The sequence below is a fragment of the Marmota marmota genome, unplaced genomic scaffold (assembly GCF_001458135.2).
Source record: "Marmota marmota marmota unplaced genomic scaffold, marMar, whole genome shotgun sequence".
NCBI lineage: Eukaryota > Metazoa > Chordata > Mammalia > Rodentia > Sciuridae > Marmota > Marmota marmota.
The window spans coordinates 21584242-21606003 of NW_026000196.1; the positions used below are offsets into that span (position 1 = coordinate 21584242).

General features: G+C 38.0%; 1 protein-coding gene across 2 annotated transcripts in view; it reads left to right on the forward strand.

The window, feature by feature from the left end:
- Positions 1-6: 6 nt before the first annotated feature.
- Ninl (ninein like) overlaps positions 7-21762 on the forward strand; it is a 152302-nt gene continuing 130546 nt past the window's right edge. The window contains exons 1-2 of one of the 2 annotated variants that reach the window (XM_048790406.1): positions 7-225; positions 988-1054. The gene's annotated coding sequence lies outside the window, so the exon portion shown is untranslated. The remainder of the gene's footprint in view (positions 226-987; positions 1055-21762) is intronic. The other variant, XM_015493160.2, reaches the window with a different exon arrangement.

The window sequence follows — 21762 nt, forward strand, 5'->3', positions numbered from 1 at the left end:
CTGGAGGCGGAGTGGGCGCCCGCGCCGGCCCGCGTCCCTGGCCCCGCGCGCTGGCGGAGAGCCGAGACTCCCACTCACTCCCCGGGTGAGTCGGAGCCCGGGCGTCCGCGGGCGTTCGCGCATACGCTTCTCCAGTACCTCCTGGCGCCGCGCGGGGTCCGAGTCCTCACACCGCCCCCAGGTGCGCGGCCGCTGGGACTTGTTGGGGGCACCAGGGCAGACACGGTAAGTCTGACGTAGTGTCCTGTTTTTTCTGCCACCTTCTGGGCTGGGGAGGGAGTGGTCACCACTTTAACTTACAAGAGGGAGTCCGGGTGCTTGACTAAACTTGTTAAAAACAAGGTCTTCCGTCGATCGCCTTTCCGAAGTGCCTGTGCACCTTGGAGTACTTTGTGTTCTGGCCCCTTGTGAAGGGACCATTCAGCCACTGGCGGGCGGTCCTGGATAGGGTCGGTAACACAGTTACCTTTGCAAAGAAGGGGTCAAACTGATGGATGGAGCTGTGGTGGTCTTAAGTACCTGAGGCTGGACCTTCCTCCTTCTCATACCTCGTGTTGCTGCGTCTTGGGGTGTCAGTGCTGGGGACCCCTACTTTGCCCCTCTTTTGGAGGGTGTAAGGACCCTCTGAGCTTCTATTGGCGCCCAGTCATTGCGCAGTATTCTCTCCTGTGGCCTCTCCCACCACAGAGTTCTTACCTGCTTCCTTTGGTAGTATTAACCAGTTTGTGCTTGGGAAGATTTTTGGAAATCTGGACACCATTCTTGCGGTTGGAGAAGACTGTTTGTTGGGAGTTCTGTTGTACTAGTGTTGCAAAATCACCCCTTTCCTCCCATCAGTGTGTCCAGTCACAAATCCCATGTTTCACACTCACACATTTGCCCTTGTATTAATGCCACATTGTTGGGAGCACTGTATGGGATTGTGTGTTTACACAGCATGGAAGTGAAGAGGGTGTTACGGTGTACGGTTTCTTTCTGCTCTACCAGACAGGCCAAACTTTGGGACCACAGAGAAGGTCCAGAGAGGTGCCTCCAGGAGATTGTGATGCTCAAGGTCAGTAGTTGGGAGGAACTATGAGTGATGGTGTTTCTTCTCAGAAGTCTTTGCTGTGATTTCTGGCTTTTCATAATGGATTTATGTTACTTTTAAAGCGAGGTGGAGGGGTAGTGGGGAAAGATAGTGAAAGGTGTTTGTTTAACAGAATATTAGGATGAACAGTTCTGTGTGTAAGAGTGTGTGTATATTAAAAGGAAAATACTTAGATGGTTAGGGCTGCTCCGTTTGACCTATACGTTATCTAGTAGTGGCTTAAACTAACAGATCAAACTGGTTCACAGTCATGTGCAACATATTTGACAGGCTACAAATATGATGGTGGTACCATAAGATTATAATGAAACTTAAATATCCGTATTGCCTACTGACATTGTAACCTCGTAGTGATTGTAATATCCTAGCTCCATGCATCAAGCATGTGTTTGTGATGATGCTGATGTAAACAAACCTACTTTGCTGCTACTTGTAGGCATTAAAAGTATAATGGGTCTCATCCGTGCGGAATATGTGCTGTAACACTAAGATAACAACACTAGCCCTGTAAATGCTTGATAATGAGAATAAACAAAGTTACTGGTTTACCTAGTTACTATAACTATGCTTTCTGTGGTTAGAATGTGCTCCTTCTAACTTATGGGGAAAAAAAAGTTTACCATAAAACAGTATGTCACACTCCTGAACAGCAGCTCAAACACTTTTATTTACCAAATCTCTTGATTTCAACAAGAGGCCCATCAAATTATTGACCTACATTATTTAGGTTTGTGTAAGTACACTCTCAGGTTTGCACAATGGCGAAATCACTTCAGTGATGCATTTATCAGATTGTATCTCTATTAAGTATGTGACTGTCATGTATTGACTGTTATTTTGTATCCTGTTACTGGAAACTGACTAGTTTTATATGTGTGTGTTTGTGTGTGATATGACTCAGTTACCTTATTTTGGGACTACTTTGTAGATGAATAATTTAGGAAGAAAATAAGTAATGATTTTGATGTGTTAGAGTTTCTCCAAGTGGTCATCATTTATTAGGGAAATCATTCTTGTAAAATACTGTGTTTTTAATACTTAACTGTATTTGGACAAATCAAAGTGGTATTTGTGTGTTTGTATAAAGTTCAGATTCAATAAAATTGGAGGATAGTAGCTTTTTTTTTTCCAGAACGAGAAAATAGCAAGTCTTCTCTAAAGAATTTGAGCTTCAAATAATAACACCAACAAATTAGAAAAGAGAACACTTTCTAGAGAAAAAGTTAGGATTTAAAATTTTTTAAATTGAATTTATATAAACTTTGAATGGAACACTGATTTTCTTTTTTTAATATTTATTTTTGCATTACAATTCTTAATACACCATTAGGAACACTGATTTTCTCTAACTCATATTTGCTACATACATATTTGCAGTTTGCAGGGCTGTTTGGAAGTGGGTGAGCTGATATGGTCATTTGCTAATGGCATGTTGTAAATCCTTTAAAATTAGCATGTTCTTTGTTCCAAATCTTTATGACAAACCATAAGTATCAAAGTATGAACTATAAGTATTCAAGAGCCCCCCCTTTTATGGTGAGTAGCTTCAGATGCTTTTTGGTAGCTAGTGTATGAGGAGTCCCTCTGAACACATCCTTTGTACCTTGGGCACCTGACCTGTGAATCTTGTTATGAATAGGTGGCTTCTAGATACCTGTCTTTTTGTCCTGGCTCAAAAAAGATATGGAAGTGGAAGGCAAAAGTCAGAGCAGTGTCCTTACTTCACACCTAAATTGGGAAATTTGGGGAGTAGCTTCAGGTACCTGACAAGGCTTCCCAGCCTAGAAAGTTATTTCCAGTGCTTGTGGCTACTTTGCTGTCTAATTCTGTAGTTATTCCATAAGTAGTTGAATGACAGTGGCTCTAGGTTTGGATCCAGTTTAGTCCTTGGCTTTAAATACAAATTAGGAATTCAGGCTCAAGGCCAGGGGTTTGGTTAATCACAGCAGGAGGCCAGAACTTTGGGTCAGACTCTTGGGGTGAGGAAGCTGTAGTGGAAAGCTTGCTTTTCCTTTATGCATCTTCTCAGTAACCTTGGGCCTCCTGGATTATGACTGGCACAGTTTGTGATTGAACAGGGTTCTTTTATGGAACTATAAAGCGTTCTGAAGCTCTCTCTATTGTTATCCTCTTTTGACCTGATTGGAGCTTTCACCTGGTATTGCCATTTTTCTCTCTCCTCTGGATTGTCCTTCTTCAGACTTCAAAAAATAATACTAACACATGTGGCATCTTAGGTCCCAAAGGTTGGATATAGTCTCCTTTGAATTAAAATCATTTGTTAGTTTCTGAAGTATATCAGAGTCCTATAGATAATTCTGATACACTCAAGTTTGAGATGAGAACTGATATATACTGATTTTTGTCCATTGAATGTTATTTTGTATCTTGTTAGAGGAAATAGAGAAAACTGGCAAGTTTTGTATATTTGTGTGTATATGTATGTGAAGTGATACATCCTCTTCTAACTCAGCTACCTTATTTTAAGATTTACTTTGTAGATCCATAATTTGGATAGCAGATAAGTAATGATTTTGGTGTGTTAGACTTTCTCCAAGTGGTCATCATTTATTAGGGAATGTCATTCTGTAAAAGCTCTAAGGAGGGCTGGGGATATAGCTCAGTTGGTAGAGTGCTTGCCTTGCATGCACAAGGCCCTGGATTCTAATTCTCAGCACCACACACACACAAAAAAAGTAGTTCTAGCCGGACACATTGGCACACACCTGTAATCCGAGCAGCTGGGGAGGCTGAGGCAGGAGGATCACAAGTTCAAAACCAGCCTCAGCAAAAGCGAGGTTCTAAGAAACTCAGTGAAACCCTGTCTCTAAATAAAATACAAAATAGGGCTAGGGATGTGGCTCAGTGGTCAAGTGGTCAAGTGCCCCTGAGTTCAATCCCTGGTACCAAAAGCAAGCAAACAAACAAACAAACCAAAAAAAAAAAAAAAAAACCAAAAAACTCTAGGTTTTTAAGGCTCCAGTAAAGATTTTATACACTAGTTAGGGTGGTTTAACTGCCAGTTGTTGGGAAACCCATCTCAGTCTGTTTTAAACAGGGAGGCTACAGAAGAAAAATCCAGGGCTTCAGTATTGGCTGCTCCATGGCTGAGCCAGACATTAGAGATCCAGGTAGTTCTTTTTGCATAGTGTCTGTTTGATGGTAAAACTGCCTCACATCTGCAGGGAGAGGGAGTTTGTCTTCTGTGACTGTCATTAAGAGTAAGCAATAACATACCTGGTCCTTCAGCCAGGCTGATAGCAGTCACAGACCATTTGAACCCCTTGATGTACATTAGGCCCCCACACTTGAAGGCTGGGAGGCCTAGGGACTGGGGGAGGACAGGCTTGGGTCCTTGGTTAGTGGCAAGCTTGTGTGAGTCTTACCACACAGGTAGTATCTCTACTCTACTAGGGCCCCTGCACTGAGCAGGGTGCTATCAGAAATGGAGTCCAGGTCTCTGGGTGTTTTGTGTTTAAATTTTGAATGAGTGTTCACTATGTGCCAGGCCCTGTTCTCAGTGTTTTTTGTAAATTCTTTCATGTAGCACTCAGAGCAGTTCACTGAGCCAAGGTGTGCTATTGTTCCCGTTTTGCAGACAGAGAGCTCAACAGTTAGTGAGGTTAATAGCATACTTAAGGTCACATGAAGGTCAGGTTGCCCAGATCTGGACAACCCCTTTGTAGATTCCACATCCCCTACTGTGCTGTGTTGTCTCCAGACACATGAGATTTACACATTTCTCACTGCCTCAGAGTAACTAGATAATTTCTTTACTTTAAAAAGAAAGTTATGTGTTTTCACATAAAAACCATAATTAATATGATCCTGTAGGTAAGGGTACAGATGGGAATTCTTGTGGGCTTGCTATGCACATGCATGCCCACAGAAATAACATTTTAAAAAACTCAGTCTGATGTTGGCATTAGATCTGTAACAAACTTAAGCCTCCAGCAGCCACTACACAAAAAGAGGGTGTTGGGCTTGCCCTGCCAGGTACACCTCCCCAGGGCTCATTCACAGTGGAGGTCTTGGGATCTCCTTAGGGTCACAGATGGCATTCAACCATAACACAAGAACCAACAACATCAAATAATGTCAGGAAACAGTCACTGATTTGGAGTTTTAGTTCCAAGGACACAGAGATTTAGGAATAGCTATAAATTAAAAAATGAACGTAAAAGGTAAAGTGCTCAGTATAGACTTTGGCATACAGGCTGTCACAACTCCTAGGAGCTCTGCTATCTGGAAGTTTCCACCTGGCCTGAAGTAGAAAGTGCTGAATTGCTGTCCATGTGGTCTCCAGGCTTCTAACCATGTTTATGGAAGTGAACAAAACCAAGCAGGGAAACATGGGCCAAATCACACTTCCCCACTGTGGGAGAGATGACAGAACCTTGAACAGACTGGGAAATGTGTGACCTACGTGGACAGGAGAGGAAAATAAGACTCATTGTCTGGGGAAAACTAAGAGGGCAGTGCCTTCTACCCTAGGGATTCCCAAGGACAGGCTGCAGCTCTGCCACTTATCCCCCTGTTCAGGTGACCTTTTTCACTGCTCTCCAAGGATGTAAATGAAGAGAAGGGACACGGGACACGGCAAGTTTGTTCCCCTAACTCCAGACAGGGACCATAAGGTGGATGCTCCATTTCCAAACCCCACAGCCCATACCAGTGGCCTCTTCTAATTTTTTGTTCATGCTCCTCAGAAAATTGCCTCACCAGGATGTTTGCAGCATCCTGACTGAAGTGGCTACAGTCAACTGCCAACATACTAAATCTAAGAAATGGTTGATAGTGCACAATACCATGAGACTTTGAAATTAAGCAGTTTTTGTTACATTTTATTTTATTGGTGCTGGGGACTGAATCTGAGCTCTTCTTCATGTTAAGTACATGCTCTACCACTGAGCTGTATCCCCAGCCCAATATTTTAAATTTCTACTAAATTTTCATTATTTCAAGTTGCATAAATGGTATTTGTACATTTTACTACCTAAGATTCTCATAATTCAGATTTTGCATAAAAGGTGATATCCTGCTGTGGACAACATCTTAACCAAGTGATCAAAGTTAGCATTACCAGCAGTGAGACATTATGTGCCTCCTGATGAGATGTACTAGGAAAGCACAACCCCATCCTGGGAGGATTCCCATTATACCTACCATAATAACCTGAATTATTCCCTTCCTTCCTCACTCCTTCCCTCCCTCCCTTTCTTCCTTCCTTTGCTGGGGATATCACTCAGGGCCTCATGCATATCTTCTACTGCTGAATTATACCCCCAATCCATAAGCTAAATCCAATTTTGCAAAGATTCCAGAAAACTCCATTTGTTGTGGGACATTCTACAAAATACCGGCCTATATACACTTCAGATTTTTCAATCAAGTTTAAACAACAACAAACCTCAATTTTTTTAAGTTAAAAATATTTAAACTTTAAAATTTTTTTTAGTTTAGATGGACACAATACCTTTATTTTGTTTGTTTGTTTATTTATTTATTTATTTAATGTGATGCCAAGGATCGAACCCAGCGCCTCCAAGCACTCTACCACTGAGCCACAACCCCAGCCTCTGAAAAAAGTTTAAGAAAAAAATTTCAAAGTTGAGAAACACAAAGACTGAAGAACCATTCTATTTTAAAGGGATCTCAATGGATTGTATATAGTACATGACCCTGGAATGTATCTTGGACCTGGAACAAAAAAGAGCATAGTAAAGGATGTTGTTGGACAGTGGACAAAATTTGTATTTGAATGGGGAATTAAACAATAGTATTATGTCCATGTCAGATTTCCTGAGTTTGATCAATGTACTGTGACTTTCTCTTTAAGTTTACTAAATGCTTACTTAGGTATTTAGGAATATGGCATACAAAGTCTGAAACTTTATTTCAAGTGAAAAGGGAGGAGGGTGGGAGAGACATGGGAAAGATATGGAGGGAGTGAGAATGATAAAGTGGATATGGTAAATGAGGCAAAATGAGAAGCTAGCTGAGTAAGGGAATACTTGAGAATTATTTGTACTGTTATTGAAACATTTATATAAATGTGAGATTATAGCAGAATAAAAAGTTACAAAAAGTGGGGCGGTGGATGTAGCTCAGTGGTAGAGTGCTTGAGGCCCTTGGCTTGATTCTCAACATTGTCAAAAAAAAAAAAACTTACAAAAAGAAATGTCTGTCTGTTTTCACTGTGAGCTAAGTACCTTCTACCAAAAAATCATAATTTATTTTGTGTTACTCTAAGATAGACATTTTTCCTAGTATAACATTTCTAACATTTGGGGGCACATATTAAATTTATGCTGTCTTAGCATTGGTTCAGATTTTGACATCTGATTTTCTTTATCATTTCTTAGAATCAGTGGCATCTTGGATTTGATGAAATATGGTATTTTTCTCTGGATCCATTGTCTAAAGAAGAGGAAAAAACGCTTCATATGTAAAGATTTTTCAGTCTCTCACACCTACATTTATGCATTAGACTAATAAACTGCCTTTGATCATTTCTACCCTCTCATAGATATTGCAAACATTCCAGACTGAATTTCTAACATCAGCCCACATTCTTTTTTTTGTCTTTATTTTTTTTTATTATTGGTTGTTCAAAACATTACAAAGCTCTTGACATATCATATTTCATACATTTGATTCAAGCGGATTATGAACTCCCATTTTTACCCCCTATACAGATTGCAGAATCACATCGTTTACACATCCACTTTTTTACATACTGCCATACTAGTGTCTGTTGTATTCTGCTGCCTTTCCTATCCCTCTATGTTTTCAGCGTTAGGGAACTCAGCTCTGATTTTTAGCAGTGATAGTCCCAGAACATCCAAGAGGAGGGAGACCATGAGACACCTTGAAGTGGGGTTTGATGGGATAGACAAGGTGGGTGTGAAGCCCTGGACTAGCCATGCCTCAGTTCAGATATTTGCAGGGGATACATTCTGAGAAATGCATTATTAGGCAATTTCATAGTGGTACAAAGAGTACTTAAACACAAACTAAGAGCTAGGATGTCACAGTGACATCATCTGATGGGATCATAGTTGTATATGTGGGTTTTTGTTGACTGGAAGGTCCTTATGCAGTGATGTCTGTACTACTTTTAGTTCTGCTCATTTCTTGAAATGACTTTGGGACTCAGATATTTGTGCCTTGTTTTCCTGAGAATAGTTTTTCCAAGTCATTTAAGATAACAGATAAGGTCTTAAGGTACCACAAAGCTCCAAAATTCTGTGAGTTAAAAAGTAGGAGGACTTTTTAAGAAATGTTTTATAAACCTGAAGCAGTGGTGGAGGCCTATAATTCCAGCTACTCTGGAGGGGGAAGCAGGATGAAAGAGTTCAAGGCCAGCCTGGGCAGTATAAGGAGACCCTATCAAAAAAAAAATTCAAATTAATTTTAAAAAGCTCTTTTAGAGTAGAATCATTAAATAATTAAAAAATAGATGCATGTTAGACAAACAGCTCTCAAAGTTTGGTGTTGGTGAAGGACTTATTTATGGTTGGTCTTCTCTATTTCCTGATTCCCTGTACTCCCTCCCAGGAATTTCTTCATGTTATCAGTTCCTGGATGCTTGCAGGGAATTTATTCCCGCCAGGGACAGACATTTTGTATAGAATTTACAGTGTCCTGGTGATCCCAGGCTCCTGTCCCCTGTTGGTCCCTAGTCACTGCAGTGTTAAACATTTTTGTAGTCTCTTTAGTCCTTGAGCCCCATGTGTATCAAACTTAGAAAAGGTTCCATCCAAAGCTTTTTTTTTTTTTTTTTAACATAGTGCTAAGGATCAAACCCAGTGCTTCATGCATGCTAGGCAAGTGCTGTACCACTGAGTCACAACCCCAGCCTTCAAAGTTTTCTTTTTTTTTTTTTTTTTCCCTAGTGTTACAGAATCCTGTTTGGGGAAGCTTTGTATGAGCACAGGATTGTAACATTTTGTTTTAGTTTATTTTGTTTGGTGTGGATTTAAGTAGTTGCAATAGCAAACCACAGTGGTTTCCCCCTTGCCTGGTTTCTGGACTGCTGTGTTTATCTACATTTATGATGGGTCAGTTTTTGGCAATTCTGAATCTCTTACAGAGACTTTGAGTTGTTGGTGTTGATACTGACCTTCACAGCAGGCTCATTCTTTAGAAGTAGAAACCCCAAATATTCAATCCTCTTTGGATTCTGTGGATTGTTAAATATGTATAAAGAGCAAAGAAAAGCAACCATGTTTGTGCCTTAGGCTCCTAATTGAATGGCTGGAATTTCAGATAGGAACATTGGATTAGTCATGAGAATGGGGGTAAATCAAATCGTTTTTAGGTTTTTCTAGTAGATTTTATAAGCTGTTATTTTATAGGCTGTTATTTTAGTTTAAGAGAATAGTCAATAAGAAAGGTTATTCCCTGGTTTTGGTTTTTAAAAAATGTGTCTGTTTTATGACATATGAATAGAATGGATGCAGGATGGGGTCCGGGAGGAGGAGCAGGGCAGAAGAGGGAATGTTTGGTCATAACATTGCTTTTTTTTNAAAATCTTCCCAGGGCCCTTTGTATATTTCTCTCACAATCGTTTTTTTTTTTTTTTTTAATATTTATTTATTTTTTTAGTTCTCGGCGGACACAACATCTTTGTTTGTATGTGGTGCTGAGGATCGAACCCGGGCCGCACGCATGACAGGCGAGCGCGCTACCACTTGAGCCACAGCCCCAGCCCAATTTCTCTCTCAATCTTTAAGATCACTTGACTGAAACAGAAATAAACCATAACCCAGGCAAGTGCTCTACCACTTGCCTACAAAGAAAAATTACTCAAAACAACTAAATGTGCGGACTCTTCAAACAATTAGAAACTTAGATCCCTTAATTGAAAAGACTGTTAACTAAGATCCTGTCGTGACCTCCTTCAGGTCTCTCCTCATGTTTGGTGTATACATGTGTATTTTGTGGAGTTGAAGCCTGTGAGTACCACGTTTCTGCTTTGTTTTACTAATTTTGGTGTTTTCATTTTTAAATTTTTAGTTTTAATATATGGATGCTGAGATTCAAACCTAGGGCCTTGCTAATTACGTGCCCTGTCATTGAGCCACATCCCTAGCTCCTTTAGTTTTTGTTGCTGTTGAAGTTCATACCATGATGTGCTGTCCCCCCTTTGTGTTAGTCTTTTGATTTTTTTTTCTAAGTTGTTACACTTTTTTTTTTGGTGGTGGTACGAGGGATTGAGCCCAGGGGCACTCTATCACTGGGCTCTATCACCCTAACCATTTTTGTCTTTTATTTTGAGATAGAGTCTCACTAAGTTACCCAGGCTGGCCTCAAACTTGATAGCCTCCTGTCACTGGAATTACAGCTGTGTGCTATCACATTAGGCTCAATTAGGGATTTTTAAAGGAGCATTCTGTAAAGTTTCCAGGTCATCTTCTTTTTTGTATCTTTAGATATGAAACATTTACATCTTCCTTCCTATGTCTTGCCACTGTGTACTCAGGTTATGGTGAGCTGAATAGCAATGGGGTGGTTCTGATCTGATCCTCCCTGCTGGCTCCTGTCAATTTGTTGGAGGCATGCTGGAGGGTTGGGGCTGGCCCTGCTCTCCAGGCCCCACCAAACCTCTGTGTGCCTCTTACCTTGCCCTGCAGTGGAAAAATAGGGGAAACCCTTCCTTAAGTTGTTTTACTTTGTGTTTGTGCCTATTAAACATTTGCTTATTTTTTTTTTTCCGTGCAAAAAAAAAATGATGTCCTGAGGTAATCAGCCTCTTCTGCATGTCTCAAGGACATGGTTCTTCCAGGAGTGGAGAAGAGAAAGCAAGCAGCAACTTCATGCTCATTATCTGACTGACTGATCTGCTTGTTGAGAATGTGAACATTGTAGTCCCAGTTCCTTGGGAGGCCAAGGTAGGAGGATCACACGAGTTTGAGGCCTGCCTGGGAAACAGCAAAATCCTGTCTCCAAAAAAAGCGTGAACAAGGAGGCAAAATAGTAAATACATACACCTTTTAAAGAGCACTCATTACTGCTGGGCATGGTGCCACCCATGCCTATAATCCCAAAATAACTTGGGAGGCTGAGGCAGGAGGGTCACAAGTTTGTGGCCACAGTGGGTAACTCAATAAGACCAGGTCTCAAAATTAAAAACAAACAAAAATATTAAAAAGGGCTGGTCATCTATTTAGGTACTAGAGTGCTTGCCTAGCATGCATGAACCCCTGGGTTCAATCCCCAGTTCTACAAATAATAAATGAATGAATGAATGAATAAAGAACACTTATTACTTTTTCGGAGGAATAACACCCACTTGTCCAGGATCTCAGACATTTTGGGAAAGAAAGGAAAAAGTTAGTGTCTAAGATCCCTCTGGAATCTCTGTCTTTTAGAGAACCAAATGCTCTAGCTAGCTGACTGCCAAAGCTCTGAGTGGTTCTGAGACCTATAATTACATTTCCATGAGGATAAGGGTAGTGGAGGTGCGGTTATCCTGCTTGCTTCAGCACAGCCGTCACCTCTCCTTCAAAGAGAAATCTAGGTTAATAGTCCTGGATTTCTCTGGCATCTCTCTCAGAATGTGTCTGCACCCACGTCTCTCCTGTCTCCTGTACAATGGCCTTCTAGGAACTAGTGACCCACACACCTCCATTTAACAGGGCAGTCCTGTCCTCCAGCTTCCAAGACTGTAGTGTGGCTTGTAGCTTCATGAACCAGCATTCCACACCAGGGCTGCTCCAACATGAGTAGGGCTGAGACTCTTTGGAGAACAGATCACAGACCCTCTGAGGTAAACATAAACATAAATATAAATTATTTTCTCTAATAAAACTAGAATAAACTACTTAGTACAACAACAGGATAATTTGTTGAAATCAAGTATGTTTTATTCAATTTTTTACCTATTCCAAGATAGTAGCCAGGATTTTGTGTTCCCTTGATTCCAGGGCGTTAATGTTACTGGGCTGAAGACAGAAGTGTCTAGAGGAGCTCCTTCTTCACTTTTTTTTTTTTTTTTAATTGACTTACATGAAATGTGTGTATACAATTTGAAGAGTTGGAACACACATATAGATTTGTGTAACTGTCACCACAATGAGAATACAAAATGTTTCCATCATCCAAAAAACACTTTTACTGCCCTTTTGTGGTTATAACTGCTGCCAGCCACTAATCTATGCTCTGTCCCTACAGTTTTTCCATTTCAGAACGTCATGTAAATGGAATCTTCCAGCATTTAACTTTTCCAAACTGGCTTCTTTTACTGAGTACTTACTATATTGTTGCAACTATATATATAATATATATAAATAGTATTCTAGGTAAGGATGTTTATCTGTTGGAGGACATTAGGATTGTTTCCAGTTTTGAGTGATTGAGAATACAACTACTGTAAACATTTATATGCAGGTTTTCTGTGAATCTGTTTTTATTTCTTTAGGGCAAAAACTTAGGTGGTAAATGGCATGGGATGTCTGTGTTTGTTTTTTAATAATAAACTGCTTTCTTTCCAGACTGGCTGTACCATTTTTCATTCCTAATCCTATTCTTACATATGACAGTTTCATTTTAAAATAAATTATAAAAGGTTTACTGTCCTCTCTTTTATTTTCTGGAAGATATTATGTAGAATTGGTGTTATTTCTGTTATGGTCTGAGCCTAATCATTATAGATTATAAATTATAGATTATAGGTTATGAAATATTAATAAGTAGAATAATAGGATTTTGTGATAAGTGTTATAAAATAAATAATGTTAAGCTGCGCTAGTTATAAGTTAAAAGAAGTAATCATGGAACTGTAAGACATAAAATTTAAGTTGTTAGAAATAAGATAAAGGACAGTCTAAGGTGATAAGTATAAGCCCATAGGTTAATATAGTTGCAGATAAGTGTAGGTTAATGGAACAATAGTTAGGTACAAGGTATAGCTATAGGCAAGTATAAGTAATTATAGCCATAGTGACTCCATTTATATGATTCCCATGTGAAACTGTTATATAAGCTGTTTATAAGATGTTAAAAATCTGTATTTCATATGCTCACAAATGTGCTTGAACCCAGGATGTGGTTGTCTGTTTTTGCTTTGCTAACTACTTTTTCAGTCCTTGTATCCTGCTTGCTTGCCTGCACTTACATTTTTCGAGGATGTGGTTTTTCCCCTTATAAACCCCATAGAACTCGGACCCAGGGCTATTCTTGGAAGAAACAATTTGGGTCCTGCAGGGAGCAGTCGCCAGCTGGCTAAATAAAGACTCTCTAATATGGACAAAATTCAGACTGAGAGTGTTTTCTGAGTGGTCAGCCCATAACATTTCTTATTTAAATGTTTGGTAAAATTTTCTAGTAAAGTTATCTGGGATGGGAAAATTTGTTTTTTTTTTTTTTTTTTTTAGAAGCTTTTAAACTACAAATTCAGTTTCTTTAGTAGTTATAGGACTACTATTCAGATTGTCTTCTTCATCTTGGAGAAATTATAATAATTTGTGGTTTTCAAAGAACTGCTCTACTTAATCAAAGTTGTTGAATTAATGTGTGCAGAGTTGTTCATAGTATTCCTTTATTATCTTTTTAACATCTACAGAATCTGTGAAAAGATTCTTTTTTTCTAATGATGGCAGTTCATATCTTTCATATCTTATCTGGCATACTCTCCCTTCTCCTCTCTCTGTCTCTTGGTTTATCAACTTTATTTATCTCAAAATATCAGCTTTGGGTTTTATTTCTTTTCTGTTTTCTAGTTTTCAATTTTGTTGATTTATCTTTATTATTTTCATTCTTAAATTTATTTTACTCTTTCTTTATAGTTTCTTGATGCAGAAGTTGATGTTACTGGTTTGGGACCTTTTTTTCTTTTCTAATATAAGCATTCATTGGGTAGAAATTTCAATCTGAGAACTGCTTTAGCTGCATCTCACAGATTTCTATATGCTGCATTTTCATTTTCATTCAATTTAGTATATTAAAATGTTTTCCTTGAGATGCCCTCCTTGACCAAAGTATTATTGAGGAGTGCATTAATTTCTGGGTATATATGTTTCTTGTATTTTTTTTTTTTGTTATTGGTTTTTAATTTAATCCTGTTGTGGTCTGATAGCATATTTTGTATGATTTATGATCTTTTAATTTTATTGATGTATGTTTTATGGTCCAGAATAATATCCCCAGCACTTTTTATTTTTTATTTTGAGTCAGGGTCCCAGTATCTCACTAAGTTGCTTAAGGTGTCACTAAATTGCCAAGACTGACATTGAACTCACAGTTCTCCTGCCTCAGCCTCCCAAGCTGCTAGTATTACAGTCATGTGCTGCTACTACTAGCTAGAGTATGGAATATCTTGTTGGATATTCCACATGAGGTTAAGAAGAATGTGTATTCTACTGTTGTGTTCTATGAATATTGATGAGTTCTAATGAAGTAGTCTGTAAATGTCCATTAAATGATGCTATTCAATTCATCTGTTATCCATGATGATTTTCTGCATACTGAATGTATCATTTACTGAAAGAAGAGTGATGAAGTCTCCAGCTAGCATAATGTAGGTGTCTGTTTCTCCTTGCAGTTCCAGATTAGATTTTTGCCTCTTGTATTTTGATGCTTTGTTATCAGGCGCATAAATGTGAAGGATGGTTATATGTTCTTGGTAGCATAATGTAGGTGTCTGTTTCTCCTTGCAGTTCCAGATTAGATTTTTGCCTCTTGTAGTTTGATGCCCTGTTATCAGGCACATAAATGTGAAGGATGGTTATATGTTCTTGGAGGAATGGTCCCTTTATCATTATGTAAATGTTCCTCTTTGTCCTTAATTTTTCTTGTTTTGAAGTCAGCTTTGTCTATAATCACTATAGCTGTTTTCTTTCTTTTTTTTCCATTGGTGCTGGGAATTGAACCCAGGGCCTCACATATACTAGGCAAGCACTCTACCACTGTGCTATATTTCCAGCCCTCCAGTTTTCTTTTGATTAGTGTTAGCATGGCATAGCTTTCTTCATCCCTTTATTTTTTTTAAAAAAAATTTATTTGTTTTAATTAGTTATACATGACAGTAGAATGCATTTATGCACTTTGATATACATAGATGGGATATAATTTCATTTTTCTGAGTGTATATGTTGCAGAATCATATTTGTCATATAGTTACATATATACATACAGTAATCATGTCTGTTTCATTCTATTATCTTTCCTATCCCCACATCTCCTCCCTTCCCCCCATCACTTCCCTCTACCTAATCGAAGGTAATGCTAGCATCCGCATATTAGAGAATACATTTGGCCTTTAGTTTTGTGGAATTGGCTTATTTCACTTAGCATGATATTTTCCAACACCAACCATTAACTGGTGAATGCCATAATTTCACTCTTCTTTAAATCTGAATATATTCCATTGAATATATATACTACGTTTTCTTTATCCATTCATCTATTGAGGGACACCTTGTTTGGTTCCATAGTCTAGCTATTGTGAATTGAGCTGCTATAAACATTGATGTGGCTATACTATGCTGATTTTAAGGACCTTTGAGTATAAACCAAGGAGTGGGATAGCTGGGTCAAATGGTGGTTCCATTTTAAGTTTTCTGAGGAATCTCCATACTGCTTTCCATAGTGGTTGCACCAATTTGCCATTCTGACAGGAGAGAGATGAAATCTTAGAGTGGTTTGACTTGCATTTCTCTAATTGTTAGAGATGTTGAACACTCTTGTGTATATTTGTTGATCAATTGTATTTGTTGATCAATTGTATTTCTTCTGTGAATTGTCTGTTTAGTATTTTAGCCCATTTATTGATTTGGTCATTTGTTTGTTTGTTTTTTCTTTGTTTTGTTTTTGGTGTTTTTTGAGTTCTTTATAAATATTAATGCTTTATCCAAGGTGCATATGGTAAAGATTTTCTCCCAATCTGTAGGCTCTCTCTTCACATTATTTTTGTTTCCTTTGCTGAGAAGAAGCTTTTCAATTTGAATCCATCCCATTTATTGATTCTTGATTTTACTTCTTGTGCTTTACAAGTCTTGTTAAGGAAGTCAGATCCTAGGCCAACGTGGTGAAGATTAGGGCCTATTTTTTCTTCCTTTAGGTGTAGGGTCTCTGTTCTAGTACCTAAGTCTTTGATCCACTTTCAGTTGATTTTTGTGAAGGGTGAGAGATAGAGGTTTAATTTCATTTTGCTGCATGTGGATTTCCAGTTTTTCCAGCACCATTTGTTGAATAGGCTATCTTTTCTCCAGTGAATATTTTTGGCACCCTTGTCTTATATGAAATAACTGTATTTATGTGGGTTTGTCTCTGCGTCCTCTATTCTGTACCATTGGTCTACAAGTCTATTTTGGTGCCAATATCATGCTGCTTTTGTTACTATTGCTCTGTTGTATAGTTTAAGGTCTGTTGTGATGCCTCCTGCTTCACTTTTCTTGCTAAGGATTGCTTTAGCTATTCTGGGTCTCTTATTTTTCCAAATAAATTTCATGATTGCTTTTTCTATTTCTATGAAGTATGTCATTGGGATTTCAATAGGAATTGCATTAAATCTGTATAATGCTTTTGGTAGTATGGCCATTTTGACAATATTTATTCTGCCTATCCAGGAGCATGGGAGATCTTTCCATCTTCTGAGGTTTTCTTCAATTTCTGTGTTTAGTGTTCTGTAGTTTTCATTGTAGAGGTCTTTACCTCTTTTGTTAGATTGATTCCCAAGTTTTTTTTTTTTTAGTCTATTGTGAATAGAGTAGTTTTCTTAATTTTTCTTTCAGTGGATTCATCGCTGATGTATAAGAATGTGTTTGATTTATGGGTGTTGAATTTATATCCTGCTGCTTTGCTGAATTCATTTATTAGTTCTAGAAGTTTTCTGGTGGAATTTTTAGATCTTCTAGTTATAGAATCATGTCATCATCACATAGTGATAGTTTGAGTTTTTCTTTACCTATTTGTATCCCTTTAATTTCTTTCTTTTGTCTAATTGCTCTGGCTAGAGTTGCAAGGATGATGTTGAATAGAAGTTGTGAAAGAGGACATCCTTGTCTTGTTCCAGTTTTTAGTGGGAATGCTTTAAATTTTTCTTCATTTAGAATGATGCTGGCCTTGGGCTTAGCATATATAACTTTTACAATGTTGAAGTATATTCCTATTATCCCTAATTTTTCTAGTGTTTTGAACATGAAAAGGTGTGTTGTATTTTGTCAGATGCTTTTTCTGCATCTATTGAGATGATCATATGATTTTTGTTTTTAAGTCTATTAATATGTTGAATTACATTTATTGATTTGTGTATGTTGAACCAACCCTGCATTCCTGGGATGAATCCCACTTGATTGTGGTGCACTGTCTTTTTTAATATGTTTTTGTATGTGATTTGCCAGAATTTTATTGAGAATTTTTGCATCTATGTTCATCAGGGATATTGGTCTGAAGTTTTCTTTCCTTTGTCTGGTTTTGATATCAGGCTGATATTAGCCTCATAGAATGAGTTTGGAAGGGTTCCCTCCTTTTCTATTTCATGGAATACTTTGAGGAATATTTGTGTTAATTCTTCTTTGAAAGTCTTGTAGAACTCAGCTGAGAATCCATCTGATCCTGGGCTTTTCTTGATTGGTAGGCTTTTGATGGCATTTTCTATTTCATTACTTGAAATTGATCTATTTAAATCATGTATGACCTCATTCAGTTTGGATAGGTCATTGTGTCTAGAATAATTTGTTGATGTCTTCAATATTTTCTATTTTATTAGAGTATGCATTTTCAGAATAGTTTCTAATTATCTTCTGTATTTCAGATGTGTTCGTTGTTGTGATATTTCCTTCTTCATCTTGTATTTTAGTAATTTGAGCTTTCTGTCTTTTTGTCCTTATTAGCATGGTCAGGGTTTTATCTATTTTATTTGTTTTTTCAAGGAACCAACTTTTTGTTTTGTCAATTTTTTCAATTGTTTCTTTTGTTTGAATTCATTAATTTCAGCTTTGATTTTAATTATTTCCTTCTTCTACTGCTTTTGGTGTTGATTTGTTTTTCTTTTTCTAGGGCTTTGAGATGTAGTGTTAAGTCATTTATTTGTTGACTTTTTATTCTTTTAATGAATGCACTCAATGCAATAAACTTTTCTCTTAGTGTTGCCTTCAGATTGTCCCAGAGATTTTGATATGTTATATCAGTGTTTTAATTTTCCTCTAAGAATTTTTTTATTTCATCCTTGATTTCTTCTACTATCCATTCATCATTCAATTGTGTATTACTTAGTTTCTATTTGTTACAGTAGCTTCTATTTTTTTATTTTATCGTTTATTTCACAATTCCATTGTGGTCTGATAGAATGTAGGGTATTATCTCTGTTTTTTTTTTTTTTATTTACTAAGAGTTGCTTTGTGGCATAAGATATGGTCTATTTTAGAGAAGGAGTCATGTTCTGCTGTGAAGAAGTATATTTGCTCATCGACGGATAAAATATTCTATATGTGTCTGTTAAGTCTAAATTATTGATTGTATTATTTAGTTCTATAGTTTCCTTATTTAGTTTTTGTTTGGAAGATCTGTCCAGTAGTACAAGAGGTATATTAAAGTCACCTAGTATTATTGTATTGTGGTCTGTTTGAATCTTGACATTGAAAAGGGTTTGTTTGATGTACATAGATATTCCATTGTTTGGTGCATAAATATTTGTAATTGTTGTGTCCTGCTTATGTATACTTCCCTTAAGAAGTATGAAATGTCCTTCTTTGTGTCTTCCGATTAATTCTAATTTGAAGTCTACTTTATCTGAAATGAGAATGGAAACTCCTGCTTGTTTACGAAATCCATGAGAGTGATAAGTTTTTTCTGTCTTTTCACCTTCAACCTATGGAGGTCTTTGCCCATGAGGTGAGTCTCTTGAAGACAGCATATTGTTGGGTCTTGCTTTTTAATGCAATCTGACAGTCTGTCTTTTGATTGATGAGTTTAGGTTATTATTGAGATATGATTTGAATTCCCGGTCATTTTGATTTATTTCTGGTTTTTGATTTGTCTTAGTTTCTCCTTTGGTTGAATGTCCCTTTAGTGTAGATCCTCCCTTTGCTGGTTTTCACTTTTTTTTTTTCACCTCACCCTCATGAAATATGTTGTTGAGAATGCTCTGTAGTATAGGCTTTCTGGTTGTGAATTCTTTTAATTTTTGTTTATCATGGAATGTTTTAATTTCATCTTCAAATCTGAAACTTAATTTTGCTGGATATGAAATTCTTGGTTGGCATCCATTTTCTTTCAGGGAATGAAATATATTATTCCCGGACCTCCTAGCTTTGAGACTCTGGGTTGAAAAAAATCAGTTGAGATCCAAATTGGTGTCCCCCTATACATAATTTGATTTTTTTCTCTCACAGCCTTTAATATTTTATCTTTATTCTGTGTGCTAGTCATTCTCATTATAATGTGTCTTGGTGTGGGTCTGCTGTAATTTTGTACATTTGGGGTCCTGTAAGCCTCTTGTATTTGATTTTCCATTACATTCTTTAGGTTTGGGAAATTTTCTACTATTATATCATTGAAAAGATTGTGCAGGGCTGGGAGTATAGCTCAGTTGGTAGAGTGCTTGTCTGGCATGCATTAAGGCCCTGTGTTCAATCCCCAGAACCACAGAAAAAAAGCAAAAAAAAAAAAAAAAAAGCCCTCTTTTTTTTTTTTTTTTGCACAAAAGATTGTGCATTCCTTTGGTTTGTATCTCTGCTCCTTCATCTATTCCGATCACTCTTAAATTTGGTCTTTTCATGTTATCCCATAATTCTTGGGTGTTATGTTTATGGTTTCTTACCATTTTCTCTACATGTTCAACTCTACTTTCAAGATTATATATTTTGTCTTCATTTTCTGAGGTTCTGTCTTCCATGTACTCTAATCTGTTGATGATGCTTTCTATTGAATTTATAATTTGGTTTACTGATTCCTTCATTTCGAGGATTTCTGCTTGTTTTTTTCCCCCACAATCTCTGACTCTTTATTGAAGTGGTCTTTCACTTCCTGTATTTTTTCTTTGATTTCATTGCTTATACTATATACTTCACATATCAATTTAACTATATACAAACTGAACTCCTTTTTGGACATTTCTTCTACTGTGTTATCAGTGGCTTATGTTGTTGAAACATCTGGGTTTGTTTGGGGGTCTTTATTCCCTTGTTTTTTTTTCATGTTGTTAGTGTGTTTTCCCATCTAAAAGTATGGACCTAAGGCAAGATAAATTCTACCCTGTACACCTATAGTGTCCCTGAAGTTTTCCAGCGCTTCACCTTTACCGGTGAGACCAATATCAACAAGCACCCCTTGTACACAATATATAGCCTTAAACACAATAGTTCTCCCACTAAGGTGTCTACTGTTTTATCACATTAAACTAAAATGATGAGTTCAATTACTATCTATAGTTCAAAAAGAATATTTGTTACAACGATTTACAATTTCAAATGGTAGATGAGAGAACAGAGGTAGTGTAGCGTGCAATATTTTCAAGGGAGGAAGAGAGAAGCTAGAAGTAAAAATTCACAGAAAGAGTGGAAGAGGAGCCAACAGATTGGCTGTTGGTTGGAAAAAAGTTGGAAAGAAAATAGACAAGAGAGAGGAAGAATACAAAGAGAAAAAAATTAAAGACATAAGAATACAACAAAAATGCAAAACACCATTCATATATCATTGTCTTCCACACACTGATGCGTAAAAAGCATCCTGTTCCAAATATGGTAGAGAGATTAGTGAAACAGAAAATAAAATATATCTTGCTGGAAAATCAAACTGTCTCTGTCAGTGTTCAACAGTTTCTCAGCCCTGTCTCTACATTCCTTGGGATCACCAAACCCAGATTATCCCTCGCAAACCTAGTCTCTGTCCCACCAATCTGGGCTTCAGATACCTCAGGGCTCGGCCACACTGCAGTCCCATGATCTCAATGCTGCTCCTACTTGCAGAGAAACCACCAGGGATACACTCATGCCAAGGAGCAACTCTGAGATGCCCCAACAAGACAAGGGCCACTAGCACTCTCAGCAGGAAGACCTTAGGCTCCTCCAAACCTGCAGACACCCCTTCCCCCACTGTACCTGCAGGTCTTAGCTGGAGTCCCCAGAAAGAGGCTCTTATGGTGGTATACCTGCTGGCACTCAGGCCCCAGCTGGTGTCCCAAAATGGGTGCAGCCACATGCAACCAAACCTAGAAGCTCTCCCGAAGCAGTCCTGTGGTAGCAGGCTGTGGTAGCAGTCGTAGTGGCAGTGATTGTTAGCAGCAGGTAGAGGTCAGCATTAGTGGCTGCTGCAGTGGCAGCTGCAATTGCAGCTGTGAGGTCAGCATGACCAGGCCATCTCTGGGGTCAGCAGCAGTGCTTCAGTTACATCCAGGGCGATGGTCTCTTCTGTAGTAGCAGCACCCAGAAAGAAGACCTCCAGACGATCTTAGGCTGGCAGCAGTGGAATAAGAGGCAGCCCCAATGGCAGTACGATGTAGGCCACTGGTGATTGACAGGAGGTTTCTGGTTCAGCAGCAGGGACCATGAGGTATCTTTGGAATTCAAGTCTGAGGTAACCAAGGCTGTGCCCAGAGAAGAGACCTCCGGATCTACACTCACAGCCTAGTCTGTGTCTTTTGATTGGTATATATATAGATCATTCATATTGAAAAACATTATTGATTTAGTTGTATTAATTTCTAGTATATTTATAACTTTTATATT